Source organism: Mustela erminea, chromosome 15, assembly GCF_009829155.1.
Source record: "Mustela erminea isolate mMusErm1 chromosome 15, mMusErm1.Pri, whole genome shotgun sequence".
In the NCBI taxonomy this organism is placed as follows: Eukaryota; Metazoa; Chordata; class Mammalia; order Carnivora; family Mustelidae; genus Mustela; species Mustela erminea.
Window position 1 is genome coordinate 13,383,826 of NC_045628.1, and position 20,948 is coordinate 13,404,773.

Below are 20,948 nucleotides of genomic sequence, written 5' to 3' on the forward strand. Positions count from 1 at the left end.
TGCACACACCCGCCACTGGCGGCTGCTGCAGACAGTCACTTGGGGAAGGACGGACCGAGGATGCCCGAGACATGCCCTAGCTCTGGGGGTCTGGGCAGAGGCAGAAGGAGAGAGAATACAACGGAGGCTCCTTCACGGTGAGCACACGGCTGGGCCCCAGGACCAGCGTGGAGCCCTCCTTGGTCCTGCATTTTGCCTTTCTTGGGCAACACCTTGGGAGGATGACGTCAGCAGAAAGGACTCCGTGATACGCGCCACTTACGGTAGCGTCCCCACAGATCCAAGCCTAATGTACTCAAACTGTCAATCAGGCAACACAAAAGAGAGAGACAGAGAGAAAGAAAGAAAAAAAAAAACAAAAAACCATAAACCCACAAGTCCTGCTCATTTCAGGCTTCTTAACAACTCATAGGCGCCCCTCCCCCACCCCCACCCCAAAGGCTCTCTGGGGCCTGGGAAATTCCTATTTCTTATGATGTTTACTGAAATGAATGCTCCTCTTCTAGTCTCTAAGGTCCTTGGGGACTGGCAATGTCATGCCTGTTTCTGAGTTCCCTATGGGGCACTAGGTTGCACCAGGCTGTACCCTAGAGAATCGAAAGCTCATGGTGAGGATTATATTTTGGACAGAGAATGGCAGGTAGCAAAGCTGGGGACACAGCTGCTGTGTGGTTTGGGGGCCTGCCTGGAACATGTCTCTGAGCCCATTAGGGAGCCTCCACCTGGTTGGCCTGGTCCACTCCAGGAAGCCGAGAAAGGGCCCTGAAGAGACAGGGCTCTTGGGCACAGGCTCTGCCTTACCTGCCTGATAGAACCTGAAGAATAAGTGAGCTTTACCCATAAAGAGATGAAACTCTGAGCCCAGCGCCGGCTCCCCACTTTTTCCTCGATCCAAATACCGTAAAGCACAAGGAAGAGCACAAAGAATCGCCTTTTGGGTTCCCAACGACACATCTTGTAATCGAAGTTTCTGGAAGTCTAAGAATGTAGGGAGTTCTGCTAAAGCCCGACCCGTTTCATGGCAGCCAGCCCTTTCTCCAGGTTGTGGGAACACAGGCCCAGCCTTTCGTTGTAGCCAGCTTTAGGAGGCATCGGAAGTGTCCCGAATCAGGCAATTTCCTTTCCGTGGAACCCCATGTGTGCACACAATACGAGCTCATTTCCTCCTATTGGCTTTTGTTTGAACAGTTTCCTTTGATATGGGATGTCTTCCGCTCTCCTCCGCGGTTGTCGAAATCCAGGCATCCTTCTCAATTCAAGACCCACTCCAGTGGGAGGCGGGCCCAACTGACCACACTCTGATGGCTTCTTCCTCCCTCCCATCTTCCATTAAGCATTTAGTGTCTGGGGTCCCCCCATGCAAACACAGTTCGTCCAGGGGTCTCACTGGCTTTACAGTGTGCACCTGTGTATGTGCCCACGTGTGTCCTCACTCCTCACCATGACTGCTGGCTGCCAATCAGCTTTGTTTTGCTTGCTTTACGTAGCATCAGCGTACTAGGCACAAGTCGGATTTTAATCAGGCCTTCTGAATGGAGGGAATGAGCATTTTGAAAACGATTCACAATGGATTTGCAGATTTGCAGATATACTTTGATTTGGAAACATTTAGAAATCTTTCTCAACTGAAAGCTGAAACAGAGACTTTTCTATCCCAAAGTATCATAAATTTCTCTTTGCACTCCCTCCTCTATTTTTGTGTTTCTTTTTTCACTTTTCTGTCCTTATTTCTCCCTGGGTGTTGATCAAATAAATGGACTGCATACCACATTTCTTTCCTGTGTGTGTGTGTCTGTGTGTGTGTCCCAGATCTCAGGCCCGGAGCACCAGGACCTAACTTGTGAAAATGTCTCTGCGGTTGGCGGGTTCTCAGAGGGAAGAAAAGGACATGCCATATTGAGTCTCCCAACAGAGGCAACTGGGTCACTACATCCAGGAAGGAAGAAACACACAGTTGCAGGAAACACCTTGGAGCAATCCTTGCTTATTTATTCTCGAAGCCACAAAGGGCCAACCTTTCCCCAGAGACCAGAAGGTCAGAACGGACTGGCAGATGTCAGGAGTGTTTCTTGGCCCCAGAGGAAATGCATTCATTTATTCATTCATTTCCAGAAGTTTAAGTTCGAGAGTTTGGTCCCAATGTGAGCCAGTCACCATCTGCTTGAATGACCTAAAAACGGCCCGAGTGGGGACAGAATCGGTTTTATCTGTGCCAAAACAGCTCAAGGCATGGGCTGTCATGGAGCTAGGTCAAGTGCTCCATTTTCACACATGCATTGTATCCAGCTTTCAAAACATGGCCCAGTCCTTCTGTTTTCAAAAGCAACCGCATTCCTCTGCTCTGTGTAATGTGCTCCACTGTCGCACCAGCCCTACCAGATGTAAGACTTCCCAAAAGTCTGGCATAAGATCTTTTTGGAGAATATCCTTGCATTTTTTTTAAAGATTTTATTTATTTATTTGACAGACAGAGATCACAAGCAGGCATAGAGGCAGGCAGAGAGAGTGAGAGAGGAGGAAGCAGGCTCCCCGCTGAGCAGAGTGCCCGATGCGGGACTCGATCCCAGGACCCTGAGATCATGACCTGAGCCGAAGGCAGCGGCTTAACCCACTGAGCCACCCAGGTGCCCTATCCTTGCATTTTTGTGGCAAAACCGGGGACGTCTTTGTGAGTGATAACAAGACTTAAAGAAATTTCAGAAATAGTCATGTTGGGAGTCATTACTCCTTGTGGAATTATTAATTGGGGATTATTCCCCAGTAGCTTCATGTTCACCCAAAGAAATATATCCAAACATTGTATATTGAGTGTTTATTCTGCGCAGGATAGAGAGTTCTTGGCATAGATGATCTCATTTAATCCTAGTCATCACCCAGAGAAGTAGGCCTTATTAAGTACATTTAAAAAAAAAAAAAAAATGTTAAAATGTACTTGAAATGGCTCATCTAGTCTGTGGCACAACCGGAATTTGAATGCAGGGTTTAAACTGTCTCTTAACCCCTGTGCCGAGAGGTCTAATAATCATTTGTGTTCAAGTCATCTGTCTCTGCAATGAAGGCAGGTTCCTGGGCCCTGCCCCACACACCCCAAGTGAGAATCTCAGGGGCTGGGGCCTAAGAATCTGTCACCTACTTTTAAAGAAGCTTCCTGACAGTTTGGGCACAGCAACAAAACCAGCATTTGGAGGAACTGGTAAGGACATTGAAATGGGCTGGGAGGAAACACCGCTTCTTTCTTCTCTAGGGGTTGGAGTTGGGTGGGGCAGAGAATGGAGTAGAGCAACACGACCTTGGTCCAGTGGCTAGAAGAGCTCATTCTGGCCTTGACTGTGGACATACTTGTCTTTTACTTGGTTTCAAGTGGCCCTCAAGGGTAAATAAATAGGTCAGTCCATTCTGGTGAGATGTGCTATACACATCATGCAGCAGAACATAACCAGAAGCCTGTGTCCTATGGCAATTAAGCAACTATGAAAGTTCGCGTATGAAAGTTAGTGTGCACTGGATCACTCCCCAGTTGATGAATTTTGCTCTTGGTCTCTGACTGCCATTGCCTTCATCAGCCAACTTCTTCTCTGAAGTCCAAATACAAAAAAGCACTCTGGCCAAAGGGGCTAGGGCTTATCTGGCCTGTCCTCAGCACTATAGTCCAACTACACTGACATGTGTGCGATCTACAGGGGAAGAATGCATTCTCTCTTCACCTGTGATTGAAACTTCTGGATGCCTTTCAGTGGATGATGGACTGTGTGCTCCTGGGAGTTTGACTCGTAGCTAATAATCATCTATACAAATGCATGACTCGGTAATAAGACACTTTGATCATTCCTGTGCATTCCACAAACATTTACTGAGCATCTACTACCTGCCAGGTTCAAGTTTAAAATGCATGGGGGATTACTACAATAAGGAGGCTCTCTGTGTGATATCTATGTTTGCAGATTATTATTTAGGGAAAGAATGCTAGGCCCATGATTATCTTTTTGCTGACCTCAGTGAAATGAGGGTAAAAGCTAAGGAAAATGTTAAAAAAAAAAAATCCAGAAGAATAACAAACAACAGTGGTATACGCCTTAAGAAGAAGCAGCAGATGCCGTATTATCAGGAAGCCTACAGCGAGGCAAAGCCGAGCGCTTATTAATAATTGGGGATTGGTGCAGTATGTTAGCCTCACCACTACAGTTATTTTGAATAAAGCAGGATTCATTTCAAGGCAAAGACTTCTGGGAGTCTCTCTGGAGAAGCATTTAGTCCTCAAGTTACACCTTCCTTCCAATTTATCAGCTGGTTTTCACCTTTCCTGTTACAGCAGACTCCCACCTGTTCCTACACATCTTCAAAAACCGGGTGGTTTCATCCCACCCAACCTCAGCAGCCTCCTTGAGTTCAAAGCTGCACCAGGTGCTCTACGCCAACCTAGCTAACCCTTCCTCAATCCCACACAGTCTCATCTTAGCCCCGGTTCCTCTCCACCTCCCTCCATCATCCCTTTGATTGCCCGAATATTCCACACCCCCCAATGTTTTCACTTCTGCTCTCCCGGCACCTGGCCCTTTGGCCTCCCAGCCCCCACTCTCCAGGTGTCTCCCAAAGATCAGGGCACCGTCTTTACTTCTGCACGTCAAGGCACCAGGCTCAGTCCTCATCTTCACTGAACTTACTTACTTACTTACTTACTTCCCATTATCACTTGGTTTAGGAAACCGAATACTCATCAGCATTACATCACTGACCCATGTCATTTCTAGGACCTAGTGAAAAGCCTGATGGCTTCTCACAGATCCAGAGCATTGAGAGAGATGCCCTGAGTCCCACACACCTGTCTCAGGACCACATGACATCTCTGCAAGGCTCTTCACTCCAGGCTTCCATGCCATTGGAATGTGCCTAGGAAATTCCCCCAAATGTCAGCATTCCCAAAAGCTGTGCCTTCGACCATTTCCTAGATCACGCTTGCTTCTTTAGCTATCTCAAACTCCTCTCAGATTTCAAATCCCACTCCCTATGAATGAGTTCCCAATGTACATCTAGCTCTGTATTCAACAGAAACCTAGACCTATGCTTCCAGGAGAGCATTCCAACTTCAAACTTCCAAAGACCAGAACCTATCACCTGTCTTCCCCTATACTCCAATGTGTTTCTGTTCCCGGTATCATGAATGTTTCTGTCACTGACGCTCATAGTCTCTGGGTCTTCCCGGACTACCCCCTGACCCACCCCTTTCCCCTCAGCTTCTACCAGTCCTGCCCTGGCCTTTTGGGAAGATGCTTCTGCTGAATCCTTGTCACCACTACCCTCTCCATCATGACTTCCTGGGGACCTGCAGTCCTCAGCCCTAAACCGTGCTCACAGTGTCTGACACCTATGATCACCTACTCACAAAATTTGGTGGATCTCTGTTTCACTTGGAATAATGTTCAAAATTCCAGGACCGGCATTCAGGGTAGGCCATCATTATGGCAAAATCGTGCCAAGCCTTTCCACCATACCCCCACGAGTACTCTCTAGACTCTGCCCCACGCTCCAGGAAACCTGCCTGGGTGCTCTCCAAGGGCAGGCACCATGGTCTTGCTTTCCTTCCCAGGCCATGTCAGAAGCCATCTCCTCCAGGAAGACTTCCATGCCTTACCTGGACAGCAGGAATCCCACTGATGGGGAACCTTATGCGTCCTTTGTGGCATGGATCCCCTTCACTGTGGTGGTTTATTTATATACCTTATCTGTCCTACCAGTGTATAAATTCTACAAGAGCAAAGGAAGTGAGATAAATTTAAGATATACTTCTTCAACCTTTCACATGGGACTCTTTTTTTTCCCCCTCCTGCAAATGTTTCTGTGGCCAAGAAAACATCACTGAGTAGAATGCATCCACCCTTGGCAAAACAGGTAAGAAATGAACAGTGATCCGTCCCTTCCCATTGACAAAGGGCCTGCACTGTGCGACAGGGACTTCTGGTAACTTGTCACCTCAGATCTTCACAGAAATCCTGAAACACAGCACCATCCCCTTGACTTGTGCCAACCAGGAGATCAAAGTTCCAAGTGACTTGGTGACTTTTGATCATCTGAAGTTGGGGAACCCAGAATTCAAATCCCTGTTGAGGACCCGTGAGCTTCACATTATTGCCATCCTTAGTCATCCTTACTTACTTTTTAAGACCCGCATTCCCTTGACTTATATGGACTCCCGTGAGTCTAGTGTTGCAGGGCAAGAAAGGGCCAAGGGTACCATCATCTGCCAACCCCGTGTGGTTCCTCTCCTCTGTGAGTCTTGTTTGCCCAATAGGATTAAAAAGAAGCCCCAGAACACTTAAAGCAAAACTTGCAAGTATTTGTAAAACATAAAACATAAGCACAGGGAGAGAAAAGGACATGCTTTGTACCCCAGGACAAAGTGGCATGATTATTATCATTCTTATTTAACACTGATGATCTCCTTTTCAAACTTTCCGATTTTGAAGCATTAACTTCCCACTGGCCCGAAGGTAGGATGTTATGGGGCTTCACAGAGCTCATCATTAGAGGGCAATGGAGGCCCATTCCCTGCCGGGGCCCAGAAAGTATGGGAGATGCGGACAAGGAGAGGAGGCTGCAGGGGGGAAGGAGACGGGGGGGGCCCTCCCCAACTCTCTTTCCCTTTATCTTACGAGAGACGGTGTCAGGTAGCTAGCTACGCTTTGCAAATTTTATTAGAAACAGAAAGGTCACACATCCGAAGTGTCCAGATGACTGGATTTTCACAGAGGGAACACCTCTGTGTGACCCACACCCAGACAGAGAAATGCTCTGTTAGCAGGACCCTGAAAGCCCCTCTCCCCAAAAGGGTGACCCCTCTCTTGAACCAGCTACTACATGGCACTAACCGGCCCCATTCTAAATGAACCCTTGGACTGTTCTGGCCAGGACAGCAATGTGTTCTCTGAGAAGCTTTTCTGGCAGCCATTTCAAAGCAGGGAGGGGGAAAATGTGTGTGTGTGTGTGTGTGTGTGTGTGTAATTTTGTGTGTAGGAGAAAAGTGTTTCTAATTTTCAATCCTGCAAATGCGAGGGGAAGAAAGAAGACACGAAGAAGGGAAATAAGTCAAGAAACGCATTCTCTTTCTGAGTCCCCCATTGGAGCTGAAAGAGCTCCGGCGACGTGCCATTTTGAGAAAAGAAGGGAACAGAATGGTCCTTCTCTCCCTGTCTCAGCTGGGGCCGGAGCAGGTCTGCTCCTATTCCCATAACCTTCAAATATGGGGATAGGTTGATGCCGATTCTTTAATAGCACAGTGTTCTCTAGAAGCCTGATATTGTATGGAACATATGGTTTTGATTTTGGTGGTTCTTTTTTTTTTTTTTTCTTCCTTCTGTTTTTAGCCAGTGAGCAAGATGGAGAGTGTCACAAACCTAACTCCAGAATTTGCTGGGTTCTGCCAAACTGTACAGGGAAATCCACTCCCAGGCCGCTGGCCCTCCAGCTTTGGCAGCTTCGGGGGGCCCACGGGGGAGCCACAGAGGGCCGCGGGCTCACACGGAACTGCACTGACCAGATCTAAGACAGGGACTCCGTACTGTTGACAAAGCACACAGCCCTGTGTCGCTGCTTCCCATGACTCTCTGCACTAATTGTTCAGGCTGGAAGGAAGCGATCAGAACATCAAATAAAAATCCACAGGCACAGAACCATTAGCTCAAGACCCGACATGTATCTGGCTCAGGAGACTGACATCCACACTGGTTTCCACGATGTTTTAAACAGTGACATTCTCCAACTTCCCATCCAGGGTTCTTGGCTGTTAATGTTTCCAAAAATAATCCCTCCTCTCAATCATTTTTTCTGATCAATTATTTAGCATGGTCTGGGTTATACGACATAAATTTTACCCGGGGTGGGGAGGCAAAGGGAATTTATGCTCCTTCGTGGTCAGCTAGGAAATTTGTAGTTTCAATTAAAAAGGCAAATTTTCAGCTGGGAAGAGAGTGCTGGCTGGGTTTATGGGCATTAGTAAAACTAGTAGTAAAGGCTTGGAGGGGGCGGGGAAAGGCAGAGAGAGGACCTGCGGATCTTTAGGTTAAATTTCAACCTGGGAATTTTCCTAAGAAAAACTGGAAGGCTTGTCTCAAGTTTGAGAGCCTTTGAATTGGCTTTCTCTGGATGAAAACCTGGCTGGCTAGTCGGGAAATAGTTGACCAGCCCTTCCTTTGTTTGCTCAGCGTGGCCCTGAGTAGGGGCCCCAGGCGGAACTGAGGGAGAAAATCCTTCCTGGTTTCTCCCTCTCCAAGGAAGGACAGGTGAGCACAGCCCACTGTTGACTGGTGCTGGGATTAATCAGTTCCTTCGGTGACCCTGGCATCTGCTGATGGTGGAGCGCGTCTCCAAGCTGCTGAGGACTGTGTTGAGAGCCACAGAGGATCCCCAGGAGGACTAGAAGCCGAGGCTAAAAGGATCGCCATTTTGTGGAGCCGAAAAACAGAAACAACAAAACAAAAGGACACCCAAAACATGTCCTTGACCTCTGAAAACTGCTTTAGTGTGGTATTCAAATTGTGTGGATTATTTATCTGTATCTGTATATATACTAATCTATACCTGTTGCTGTGTGCCTGCACATATACTAATTATAGATCTGTGCGTATATATCAATCTAAATATGTAATATATTCATCTAAATCTCTATCTTTATCTGGATATAGAAATATTAATCTCCACTCATATTAATCTAAATCTGTATCTATGTATCTATATCCATTATTAATTTTTATCTCTACCTATCTATGTACATACATATCCATTTAAATCTATCAGTCATCCTATGGGTTTTTCAAGTCCATGTCTAGCACCTTGCCAGATACTTCCAAAGGTGTCTACAGCCTATTGTTGGGACTGAAGACACTTTTCAAGCATTCCACATCACAGGGAAGGTGTCTGGCCCTCCTCACTTCATCTCTACCTCTCAGCTCCCCCCCCACCCCCCACCGCTGTGCTCAGGCCTGAACAGAGCTTAGGGAGCTCAGTGCCCCACCCCCATCCCTTGATCTCCGCTGGTTCAAGGTTCAAGTAGGATAACAATATGGGTCCAGAGTGTCCTAAGTTGCATAAATAAAAGTATTAAGTAAGAGAGTGACCAACCGCTCTCATCAGAGGAAACTTGCTTGACTGATATCGGTTAACTTGTGACGAGGCATTTGGGTCACTCTGAAGACCCAAACGAGGACTGGGGAGTGAAAGGCCCTGGAGTCACATTTCATTTCAGCACAATGATGAATTTTACAATAAGACATTGTGGTGTATAAGCGTCCTGAGGTAGTGACTGTCCAGTCAACGGAAGTGGAGAAGCCGCTCCGAGGACCTGCTGGCCCCGGGCTGCGGGCGAGGGTGAACACATATGGTGCTAGATAATCTCTCCCATTCCTCCCAATTTGGGATTCCCTCTGATTTGCCTCTCATGCTTATGGGTTTTGTCAGTTGGGGGACTCTCTGGAGGAGGCGCTGTTTGGCCCTCGAGTGTGTGTGGGGCCCCTCTGTGGGCTCTGACGTGGCTCCCCAAGCTCTCGCTCCCCGGCCCCATCCCGCCACCTGAGCACCAGAGGAACCGGGGTACAGGTGAGCCGCAGCTCCCGGGCAGTAAGGAGTTAAGGAGACCAAAGCTGTCCGTGGGTCCCTGCAACCCCAGAGGCAAGCGAGTCCCTTTGATCCTGACGCTTAATTGCAGCCTAGCTGCAACAGGGAACTTGAAAAGAAAAGAAACCGAGAAACTAGAGATAGGGTTTGTTTAGTTTCCTGAGGGGATGGTCTTTGTGGTGGCTGCCAGGAAGCTGAGACTTTAGGGCTGGAAGGGTGGGCTTCCTAAGGGGGCAAATAAAGAGACCTTTCTGCCAGCTCAGGGCCGGGGTGAAGGGAACCCCAGAAACTGCGGGCCCCCACGTGTGCCCTTCAGCAGGGAGGCCCAGGACCGAGAGCAGAGCGAGGGAGAGGAGATGGTGGGCGAGCTCCGGAGCAGGCCAGGCAGGCGAGCTGGGGACGGCCACCCCCGGCCTCAGAGGGGCAGCGGCGACCTGCGCACAAGAAAACCCCACGGGCGAGAAGGGAGGGCGGTGGACAGAAAATGGGATTTTGAAGAATTCTCACAGGGTGCCCCGAAGCCCCAGCACCACACATCTCGCCTCACAGCCCATAATGGGCTCTTACATATGGTGTCTGTTTAAGGTAGCCAGAAGTTGACATCTTTAGGTCTTTATGCTTCTTACACACATACACACACACACACACACACACACACACACAGTGAAGAGTCAAGAAACGGCCAACTAATGACAACGAATAATGGAGAGAAAGCTCCAGCCGTCCCCAGAGACTGATCCTGGCCCCTTGTGAGGAGGAGCTCCTGACTAAAACTGAGCTCAGGCATGCACCGGGACGCCAGCCATTTCTTGTTTGTGTCCTGCCTCACCGTGGAGGGAGTTGGGCCAGCAGTGTGTGCAGATGCCAGAGAAGTTTCTCTGCAGCAAAGCCCCAAGGAAGCACCCTCGGGAAAGGCCTAGGTGTCTGGAGGCCACCGGCGGCTTTCGCGGACCCTGGCAAGTAACTCAGCCTCCCTGGACTTTCTGTTCTTCATCGAAAGGCTTAACTGAGTCCATGTACATGAAGAACTCGGCAGAGGGCTTGGCATACAGTAGGCACTCAAACTCAATAGACATGTGTTTCCTTTCATTCCTAAAATGTTATTGGTAAATTAAAAATGCCTAAAAACACTGGCCATCTGTGTGTGAAGTCAGTGGGCATCTGGGCAGGGAAGACGTCCTCTAAATCAGTTTAGCTCTACTCCTGGGCCAGGAAAGTGGGGCCACATGTGGGACAGACAGGAAAACGAAGCGTTCAAGGAAAGGGAGACAGATGGACACAAAACCAGGTATAAGACTTGTAGCGACATATAAAGCTGTCCCCAGTCAGGCCTGGACATTTCACTGAAGCCACCACATTAGATAGCCATCGTTTCTAAAATTGTCTTCATTGCTATTGCAAAACGTTAAAACGAGCATTTTGAAACAAATGCAATTTTAACTGCATATAACAACCCTTCTTCTCTACTCTTCATATTCTTTGGAGAGCATGAGCAGAGAATGGCATTATCTGCACCATTAAGAGAGACGATGAGTTTGTCAGAGCTCCCTGAACTGATCCACGGAGGGCGTGAGGACTGGAGTGGCCATGTCACACTCTCCGGCCCCTGTTCTGACCACTGTCCAGAAGAAACAGTCTAAGGCTGGTTTCGAACACATAGATTTCGTAAGAGAGAAGGACGTCTGGAACACATGTGTAAACACTAGTCTTCCCTTGAGGCAGTGATCACATCTCTCAGGGCATTGCTAAGAGTCTCTGTCCACAGAGAAGACAGCTGCCATGAGCCCAGGGAGACATCCACAGACCCACAGCCCATAGCCACAGAACTGCGGGAAGCCATGCAAGTCCCTACCTTGCGCCCTTGACCATGGAGGTTTTGGGGCAAGGCTCAGTGGATAAGTCAGTTCAACTTCACCCCCACACTGAGCCTGAGCAGCCTGGAAAGGCTTACTGGGTTGAGGAGGTGGGTCCTGGCCCCGAGCCCTGTGGAGTCCTCCTTTAAAGCCATGCCAGACCCAATCATTGGCCACCATCTACACTGATGCTAGCAAAGGTGCCATTGTGTTCTAGAGCCTTGTAGATGAACAGCGTGTTCATCATCTGGGATCTTATCAGAAATGCACTGTTGGGCCCCACTCCAAATTCACCCAATCAGAATCTACATTTTTAATAAGATCTCCAGGTGATACCATACGGCACATGGAAATTTGAGAAGGGTTCTGCGGTGTACACACTATAGGATCTGCAATGAGGACAACCATCATTTGCCTACTTTGAGTGCTTTCTCATTTTCTTGAGTAGGCCTCATGGCTGGGTTTAGCAGACACCTGCTAGATTCAAGAACAAATGGACCTCTGGGTCTGTGAGACTAGGATGACCAGTGTCCAGCGAAATCTCCGACCACTCTGGAATTCCCCTCCTAACCAAGAACCGCACCCCCAAAATGTGTATTTCAAGGTACAGTTGCTGAAGTCTTGATAATTGCTAGTTTTAAGTGTCTTCTCTTGGTTATTACTGAAAACCTACTTTTTAAAAAGTCAACTGTATATATGAAAAACACAGCTGTGAGGATCTCCTTAGCCATCCAGTATTAAGATTTTACTTATGTAAGAGAGAGGAGAGGAGGAGGAACAGATGGGAAGAGACAAGCAGACTCCAAGGTGAGTGCAAAGTTTGATCCCATGACCCTGAGATCATGACCTGAGCTGAAACCAAGAGTCAGACGCTTAACTGACTGAGCCACCCAGGCGCGCTCTCCTTCCGAGAATCTGTGACTCTCACCACTAGAGTGAACCAATATTTTCCCTTTTAGGGCCAGAGAGGGTAAACTTTGTGCAGTAGAATAATTCAGTGTGGGGGGCTGCTCTATCATCCTGTGGAACCACAGAGACTGCTGTATGGTGCTTAAAAGTCTTGGTACTCATTTTTTTGGGAGGGGGCAGCAATATTGCTCCTTGGTGGGTATTTCCTTTCTGGATTCTTTGCTAGCTCTTCTTCCCTCCTAGGCCTCTGGCAGTCCTCCCCCCATGGCTCATCCTTGGTCATCTGCTTGTCTCCTGAAGGTTACGAGCATCCGTGGCCTCAATTATGATTTCAACATAGGCATGTCTCAATTTACATTTGGAACCTCGCATCGAAGCTGTTCTCCACACCTCCACACTGTCAAACGTCTATGGGATAGCCCGCTTGGATGACCCATTATTAGCTAAAGCACCATGAGCAGAACTCAAAATTCATCCCCTCCTTCGTCTCCTCCAGCTCGTTCCTATCGGTCGGTCCCTTTTCCCATCAGATTTCTGTTAGGGTTCCATAGACATTTCTCCTAAAAGAAACGCTGGTGGCATTTTGGCTCTTCTAAGCTCTCACTAGCTTTTCTTACACTCCCTTCAGGACACCTTCTGGATTGCTAGTCGAATTCAACCCTTTCCGCATCATACCTAGCATTTTCAAACTTCCACCTCTCCCTTATAGGTCATAACTGAAACACTTTTAAAGCATTAGATGTGATGTTATAGGTAACAAATAATTAAACTCCTCATAGCTCTTCAGGTCTGCTGTATCCGGACCTCCCCACTAATCCTTTCTCCCACTGCTCCCCAACATTTCATCCCTGTTCTCCAAAGACAAGTTTCCACACCGGCCCCACACATTCAGCCGTGCTGATCTCCCTCTGGAGAGGACCTTCCCTGCTCTGATTTTGACAACGGCCTTCTCCAACTTTTTTGAACACATCCCCCTATCAGAAAAATAGGTTGGAGCAGGAACAACTGTTTTCAGGTTGTTACTTATTTATAAATGTTATACTTGCCTAACAGTACTAATATGTTACATACATTACCAAACATAGGAAAATTGACATTTTAAAAGGATGAGTTAAATAATGTATAAGATGCGAGTTCAGCTATTCCTCCCCTAGTGAATCATCTTGCCCTACCTCGGCTTAGGGTATAGACATGGCACTTTAGAACCACTGATCTGGACAAAATATATCCATCCAAAGCTGTAGGAAGCATCCCTTCCTCTACGAAGTTATCTTCACAGATAATTCTACCTTCCCGAACTACCAGAGCATTTAAAATTACAAGTAGTAAATCACTGATAGGATATATGTTTCACCAATACTTTCTAGTTGATTAATTGAAGCTTGCATCTTGGATGCCAGAAATTTATAGATTTTTAAAATAATTCAATATCTTAATTAAAAACATGACTGTCTTTCCAAAATTCTTTGGGTTGGGCTCTGTGCACTCTATGCAAGATCCATAACCAGAAACTCCGAGTCAGACCGCAGGGTGATTTCATTTAAAGACTGCTTTATCTCATGGAATATCCCGTGCACAGATCCCCCATAGTTTTGAGGACCAGCTTTTCTGGTTTTTGGCTACTGACATTTTTTAACACAGAGCTTTATCTCACTCAAGTTCAGTTTCTGTTTAACTCATAAAAAAGGGACAAAAGGAGGATGTTGTGATCATAAAAGAGATGATTAAAAACTGATTTATACACATAAGGCATTACTATTATTATTATCACCCAGCACTTTTTCATTATTATGTAAATGGTATCAGGTATGTCTGAGATTTCTAAAAATGACAGGCCTCCCCGGGCATGAGTGGACTCAATGAGATGCTCTCTTGGACGAATGGAATAGTCTGAATTTTGGTTTCGTTCTTGACTTTGGTTTTTCCCAGATCTACAAGCCATCTGCAACCATTAATGATCTTTATGTTCTAGAAGCTCCTTCCTGTCATCCACAGCCAAACTCACCTTGCTGCTGTGTGGCTGGCTCTGGGCAGGAAGCCACTAGAGGTTCTGTCCCCTGCTGCCTTCCGAGAAGTCAGAGCTGAGAGCCGCAAAGCCTATCAACCTCTCTTCTTGCCCTGCTTGGCAACTAGGCTGCCTCCCAAGTACTCCTCATGATGGGTTGTCCAGGAAAAGTTGTAGGGATAGGAGAGAGTGACGGGCATACATGTACCAGGGACACTCAGAAGTTTGTCCTGCTCTTCAAAATTCAAGTCAACTAACCACAGACAAAATAAAAATGAACTTTTTTTTTTTTTTTAATCCAGGTTATAACTCATCTGTTCCAGGAGCTTTACCTCGTGCTCTAATATTAGGCTCCTGTTTGTTTGTGTTTTTTTTAACCCTCTTTTTGAACTGTTAATTGAGATAATGTCTGTGAAAGCCCTTTTGTAAAGTGTATACGTATGTTAATTATCCTTCTGAGGACAGTTGTGTGCTGACCTATTCTTATCTTATTTGTAAGTATCTTGTTCCCTGCCGATTGTGGATTGCAAATGCTTAAGAACCAGGACCTGCCTCGCCGGCTGTTTCCTGCCTCCTCCCTTTGTCCTCTGAGGGGGGCTCACCACCCCCAAATCTCTTACAACTGTCAGCTTGCATAGACGCTCATAAACCTTAGCACTGCCCATCTGCCTGCCAAGACTCATAACTAAAAAGACTTCTTTAGGTTCGTTTACCCCATAGGTCTGCCCTCTCAGCTCTCCCCAAACTGGGTCCCTAACCTTGCAGCTTGTCTACACTCAGAAAATACACAGTGATATTAGGGTTAAAAAATAAATAAATAAATAAAACAAAGCCAAAACTTTGTGTTTAAAAGGGGAAATAAATTTTTTAAAAAGTAACTGTTTTTAAGGGGGAAGAAAGGTGGGGGAAGTTTAATCCTCCAAGATCGGGAATCAGGTTTCCTTGCTGGGATTAGGAATGGCAAGATAATTGCATCAGGGGCTCCCCAGGTGCCCTGAGGCTCAGGAGTGTGGGAGAGGGTCTAGTATTTCCTTTTGGTGACTGGTGTTTAAGGCTTTTCAGATGACGCGTCCATGTTCCCCAGTCACTTAGGGGCTGAATCTCGGCTGGCTGAGTCTGGGCAATTGCTCTCAACAGCCTCATATTTGGGATTTTTCAGAGCACTCTCATATGTCTGCTGTTCCTCTTACATCTCTATATGTTACTTCAACAGCATTTATACAGAGAAATGTAACAGAGGTGAAGAAAGTATATTTAGACACTTAAAACTCAAAATTCCATCCTTTATTCTCCCCCTCCAAACACCAAGAGCTGTCTGAAACCTATAAAAAATGCCCGATAGTCAATGTGAAATTAACATGAACCAGTAAATTTATCACTGAAGTCTTTGAAACTTTCGATTTTGCATCATTTCTGTCTGCCCTTTATTTTGCACGTACACTGAGCCAGTTGTTAGGTAATTGACTTGTTCTAACCAAAAGAACCCAGGAGGTGTTTAATAAACACTTGTTGACTGATTGATGGAATATACTGACCTCGCATCTCCTAGACAATGCATTCTCTGTCAGGGCTCTAAGGTAGGTCGGTGGGTCCACTTTTATTACCAAGCCTTTCTGCCACACCGAGGGGAGGAGGCCCGCTGAAACTCTGAGCACTGGCCTGCGGTGCAGGTTCACAGAAGAAAGCCTAGGGCTCTCCCTTTCACAGCTGTTTTCACTCTCAGCAGCAGAGGCAGGACTCGCCCCAGCCAAACAGCTCCCAGCTGTGGGAGGCACAGGCCTGATGCGGACCTGCCATGACGCCACCTCGCACTCCTTACCAGGAGTATTACCACGGCTGCAACTCACAATTTGTATACGTTAAAAAATAAAACATAAGACACAACTGAGCTGAGTAAAATAAAAAAGAGAGACACAGAGAGAGAGAAACACAGTATTGTTAACTAATTTACAAAGCCCAGCTAAGTCTTTCTGCCTCATTCTTCCAAGAGAAACCGAAGCGTGAAATATCTAGTTCCTGGCTCCCCACGGCCAGGCGCATCTCTGCCCATCCGAGTCAGCTGACCATTCCAGAAAAGATGCCTGTGAGCACGACCCCTTCGTTTCTGTTCACAGCCCCTTCCTCTCTTTCCTTGCTAGGCCTAGGTAAGTGCCCTTTACCCTGTTCTGCTCGGCCCCTGGGGTTCCGGGCTCACCTGGCCTGACTCTGGACGCATGGCTTCCCCTTGACTTTGTCCCTGGCTGGCGTTGATGGTTTACACTCCCCGCCCTTCTGCCATGCCCCTCGCCTCCACGGCCCACCTGCTCCCTAGAGCTGCCAGATTTCTCTGCCTGACACGGCAGCCGGAAGTAACTGCTTCTGACCCTCTCAGCTCTCAGGTGCAGCTGTACCTGAAGATATTAAAGGCACCCAAACTACGTACCCTGTGCCCCACATGCCCCCATTCATTAATCAGAACCCCCTTGCAATGTTAGCAATGTACTTCTATGCTGATGATGTGTTTTGTCATTTTGGAAAATGTAAACAAATCACTGTGGCCTCCTTTCCATCTCTTGTTATCAGGAAGGAAGGGAGAGAAAATGCACACAAGACTGAGCCTAGTCCATCTACCATCAGGAATTCTCTTCAACTCAAATCTAAATGCTCTTCTCCTAATTCTTGCTCGGAATCTTGAGTACCTGATCTTGAATTTCGATGGCGCTCCCTGAGCGCGGGACTGGCTGGTAGCCATGTGATATTGATTTGTTTTCACCATAGCAACAGCAAATTAAAACAACTAGCAGAGAGGAGGCAGGCTGTTAACCAGTAAAGCTACATAACCAGTATGTTTTGCAAGCATATTTTCTTCATTTCCTCTTATTTTCCGTCTTATTCATTCCACTTTCACAAATTTAATGCAAAGTCAAGGCAAAAATAGCACAAAATGCTTTGGGCACTACAAGGCCTACGTCTGAAATAGTCTGGTTGGCACAGCTTCTCGTATATTAGACCAGATCGATGGAGAAAATGCAAACACTGGCGCTCTGATCTCCTTGGAAATTTTGTTTGTTGGTCTAAGGAAAAATAACCCTAGAAAATGGACACGAGCATGAAGTAGAGTGAAGGGTTCTGGAAATATGACTATCTTAATACCCTAAGGCATTTGCCAACAGTTCGTTAATACAAAGGTTTTATCCCTTTGTACTTTAAATAGCTCTTTGTAGCAAGAGACAAACGACTTTTTTTTTTTTTTTTTTTGGTATAAGATCAAGGCCTCTCAACATGCTAGAATTATGACAGAAAGCATAGCAAGTATTACTCAGTTCTATTAAGAGAAAGAGAAACTGAGGTGGGTGCTTACTTATTAAGGCTACAGAAGTAGCACGAAAGGGAACATCAACTAGAACCAGGAACTCCCGAAAACTCCCATCTGTCCTGATGTAAATTCTCTCTTAAAAGGCTCTGTGGTAAAAACGAAACAAAACAAAACAAAACTAAAACTAACCTTCTTCTGATCTCTTTGACCAAGGTTACCACCTGTGACACGGATTAACAGCCCGCAGGACTGGCCTTCCCCTCCGTCAGCCCATCTGCCCTAGGACATGATGCCCTTTGTATAAAAGCAGCTGTTCCCACCATCACAACCAGCCACAGAGTTGGTGGCATAACCTCGGTCCCTAATAGTGGCTCTAGGGGAACTGGGAATGAGGACACAGGCACTGTCCACCCAGGTGGCAGTACTGGGCTGTGCCAAGGGGAAGTTGAGCCAGAAGCAAAGCCGTGCTCCGCTCCCTGCAGCTTTCTGCCAGCGAAGCCAGAACCCTGCATAGAACCTGCCCGGACCCGCCCGACCTGAGGCAGGTAGGAGAAGATGCCCTAGTTCTGCTGGAGACTGGTTGGGGGGTTCGAAAGGCCGGGGTAGGCTATGAAGACATAACTCAAGACCTGCCAAGTGAGAGTCAGAATGTTCCTAGCCAGGACATAAAGCAATATTCCTCTCCACGAGCCTGAATAAAAGAACACACAGCAGAAATAGTTGGGGGATGACGTCAGAAGTTCTGGGCTAATGTCCTGCACTTCTCCTTGAAAGTGAAAACAGTGGGTCTAGAAGAATCTACGTGGCATTGCCTTTCTTTAAATGAATATTTGAATTGCCCCTCACAAGACAGGAGGGTAGCTGGAGAAACTTAATCTTATTGAAAGATGAGAAGCATGCCCTCCCCTCTCTCTCTCTTTTTTACTTCATTAGCCCCCAATTTCACGTATTAACAAATTAACAAATATCTTTGCACTTAACCTTTGTCTTTTAAAAGGACAGCGATGTTTCTTGAAGAACATTCACGGTGGTAGTGGTTGGGCAAGTCAGATTTTTTTTCTTCGCTTCAGTGCTTGCTAACTATTCTAAAAATGTTACACATTTATTGTAAACACATGCTTCCGAGGCCTAACAAAAAAGCACAGTTTCCTCATGCCTGGCAGAAATTTAAAACGGAAAAGGGCAGAAAGAATTCTTTAACAAATATATCATTTCCTTCTCTTGGGCCAAGTGTGTTAAAAATAAATCTCCATCATTTCTCCCTGCTGCTTCTCGGCAAGAAAGTTGATATGGTTCGGCATAGTGAGACACAGCTTTAAAAGCTAGCCTGCCCTCATTAAATTATTCTGCGGGCTGTGTGTTCTCATTAAAAATGCATAAAGATCAGATAATTGCAGTAAGCATTATTAACCCAGCTTTACTTTTGAATATAATGGTTCCACTTTTAAGCTGAAAACAAAGGCTCAGACATGCCAGAAAAAGAAATGTAAACATTGAACTACAGTATCGAAAACTTGTCAGAAAGCTACCTCTTGCTAGCTCGTTCAAAATGTGCTTTTGAAACTCAACGCCGTGGCATTACAGAGCGAGGCAGGTCCCTCATTTCTAATAAACAGACCTATTTTTTTTTTTTTTTTTGCTAAACCTTCCACGCATGATGATTTACCGCGAAGTTTTCTTTTCCCCTTCTGAATTACAAGCCCGTTTTTAAATAATGGGATCCACGTAAACTTTATTTATTCGGGAGTTAACCACGGCAGGGTGTAAAGGCTCTCTCCCAAGCAAAGCAAGATCGCTCCCAAGAATTCCAATGGTTTCTGTTGAAGGAATAAATAGATCTGCTCCTGGAATAAAAACTCGTTTTATGCCTCACCCCAGACAGGCGGCATCGACTCAAGCTTTGCCATCTCTTTCCCTCCCATCTGAATGTTACGTAAAACTCCAGGGTCCCCTGCAAGGATCACATTTGAATTAGTGGAATCCGGTTTCCCTGGCTTCCCGGAGCCACACACATGGAATGCAGCATACTGCAGCAAACTCTTTAAACATTCAAAAAAAAAAAAAAAAAAAAAAAAAAGGAGGGGGGTGGGGTGGGGGGATGATTCTCTTACCTTGTTTAGCTCTGCCTCTTCTTTCCGTTTACAGTAACCCCGGGAACATCTGGCAGAATCAGGCGGCCGAGGCTTCTCCGCGGCATCATGAGGCAGAAATTTCCATGTAAATAGTCCTCATTCCCTGGGTATTGTACTCTGCGAGCCGTCTGCCGTAGCTGGAAAATTTTGCCTTCAGATGATGAAGCAAAGACAGTCTAAACTCTGTTGCTGTACGCGGCGGCCCTTCCTCCCGGCAGGCCCCGCCCCCCCGCGGGCGGCCAATCGGCGGCCGGCTCGTCAGCCCTCCTCGCCGCCGGCCGGCCCCCACCGGGTGACTGACACGGCAACACCGCGCCGGCCGTGCGTGGAAACAGTGCATCCATACTGATGAAAGAGGAATCTCCCTCTCCGCGGAAAGCGATCGCAGCCCCGACACGAAGTGGCACGGCGTGGGCAGAGCCGACGTGGGGCGTGGGGGTGGGGGGGTAGCTGGAGAAAACACCCGGGAAGGCGGCCGGCCCCGAGCTCGCGGCGGCCCTGCCAATACTTTCCCAATGTACCAACTCGGCAGATTCCGGAGGGATCCAGGTTGGTACCGGAAACTGAAGTCATGCTCCCCCAGTTGACAAAGCATGGATTTGTTTTTCGGGGAGAGACCGCTGCACGTCGACCCCGGGCGGGGGAATACCTTGCGGGGCGTTTTTACAGCTGATTTGCATCAGCGGGGGAGGCTGCGTGAGCCCGGGTGCGTAGTCGAAATCAAAACATGCTTAACCCCCTCGCACGCAGCTTCCCTGAAGAACAGCTGGTAACTGCAGTGCCTAATTAGCTGGAGCTCGCAGAGCTTTCATCCAAGTTTTTCCAGCCACTGGGGTCTTCAATTAGGGGATGCTGAACAATACAACTGATAGCTACACATTACCCTTTTGTCCTGTTGGCTGGCACCCCTGAGAGGATTAGGTGTGCTTTCCCCTAATCCTAAGCGACCTCAGGTACCATTTGATCAATGCTGCGCGTTGGCCCATATTGTCATTGGAAGATAGTCACAGCAGAACGCACACGGCACACGATCCAAGATCCAAGGGGCACCATCGGGTGCCAGTCGCCCAAGGTTGTCTAGAGGTGCTGAAGTTCCCCGAGATAAAGCAGGAAAACAGAAACGGAAAGGTTGGCATGGGTCATTTATTTTG

At 47.1% G+C, this 20,948-nt stretch overlaps 1 protein-coding gene across 8 annotated transcripts in view; it reads right to left on the reverse strand.

Annotated features, from left to right (window-relative positions):
* The window catches only part of MBNL2 (muscleblind like splicing regulator 2), a 156,974-nt gene extending 136,957 nt beyond the window's left edge, over positions 1 to 20,017 (reverse strand). For 2 of the 8 annotated variants that reach the window (XM_032314981.1, XM_032314986.1), the window contains exon 1: positions 19,777 to 20,016. The gene's annotated coding sequence lies outside the window, so the exon portion shown is untranslated. Of the gene's footprint in view, positions 1 to 19,776 lie in introns of all 8 variants that reach the window. The other 6 variants (XM_032314984.1, XM_032314987.1, XM_032314985.1 and 3 more) reach the window with 4 other exon arrangements.
* Positions 20,018 to 20,948: the final 931 nt, after the last annotated feature.